Source organism: Cebus imitator, unplaced genomic scaffold (assembly GCF_001604975.1).
Source record: "Cebus imitator isolate Cc_AM_T3 unplaced genomic scaffold, Cebus_imitator-1.0 Scaffold1163, whole genome shotgun sequence".
Lineage (NCBI taxonomy): Eukaryota > Metazoa > Chordata > Mammalia > Primates > Cebidae > Cebus > Cebus imitator.
In genome coordinates, this window is record NW_016108478.1 from 1 (window position 1) to 1,419 (window position 1,419).

The following is a 1,419-nucleotide window of genomic DNA, read 5'->3' on the forward strand; positions in this document are numbered from 1 at the left end:
TCGTGGCCTTTCCGTGGGCGGTTGATGCCTTCTGCTAACAACCGCTTCACCTGAGGGAGAGAAGACAGAGCAGAGACTGTGGCTGGGCTCGGCTGCCTGCCTGGGTTTGGCTCGAGTACCAGACCTGGTCCCAAGGCCTCAGTGACACACACATGTGGGGGCCGGCCTGGCTCAACTCACCATGTCGGCCCAATAGGGGTGGTTGGCCTGCTGCCGCAGAGCGCCCTTCAGGTCAAAGTTCTCAGGGTAGTGGGTGGTCTCTGTCCGTGGGTAGCTGATGTAGCCTTGCGTGTAGAGCCGCTCGGCTGTCTGCATGGCGTGCTGTGGTCCCATGCCTGTGAGAGACAGGAGGCTCTCAGAGGGCCAGGTGCCTGCCCTGGTCTGTGCACTCAGGCTCCCCGCAAGGTGGCCAGCCCCTCCTGGAAGGTAAGGGTGGCTCTGAACAGGCATGGCTAGAGTGCAGGGCTGCTGGCCAGGTGGGCACCTATGCCACACAGCCTTGTCTGAGGCTGAATCCTGCATGGGTGAGGGTGGGCCCAGGAGGGGCCTGATGGGAAATGCCACTCACTCGGGACCATGGGGATGAGACATGGCCTTTAGAACACTGCTCCCCACGCACTGGCCACGGAGCCATAACCATGCCTTGGGTCAGCTCATGGCAGACTTAGCACATAGCCCCATTTTGAGCCCTTGGGTGTTTCTGTCCTCACTGCACTCTGGGGCGACTGAGGGGGGCTCGTCCTGCTATTTCCTGGCCAGCAGAGGCTGGCACTTAGCTAGCAACCACTCCCAGCACTGCTGCCCTCTAAGGACACTGGTGCCACCACTCTGAGAGGACACTGCCCATAGTTCCCTGCAGGGGGACACCAATGCCTAGGGGCTGACAGCTGCCAGAGACCAACAGCTTTCCAGCCCAACCCCCTCCTCGCTACTGAGGAGACGAGGCTGAGAGGCGACGTTCACACTGGTTCCCAGAAGGTGACATCTGGTGGAGGCCTCTCCCCTCACCAGGGATAGCTGCTCAGGGACTCTAACATCAGGATGTCCCCTCAGGGGGTGGCCAACTTTACCACCTTTACAACCTCAGGAGGAGTGAAATCCTCACGAGGCTCAGATCTCCTTGAAACCTCAGGCACTGCCTTGCCTCCTTGGGCACTCACTGCTCCAGGCTAAACCTGCCTTAGGAAGCCTTCTGAAGACTAATTTTAGAGAAATGTCCCTACATACCCAGAGAAGAGCTGGCCACACGCAACATCTCCACGGTGTTGAGGGCCAGGGGCCTCTGCTTGGCTTTTTCTTTCCTGCTTGTGGCCTCCACCTGGAAGACAGGACAGTCAGTGATTTGGGGGAGGAGGAAGACCCCATCATAGAGGAAACCAAGGTGTGTGGATAATGAGACTTAAGAATTCTCTTTAAAAA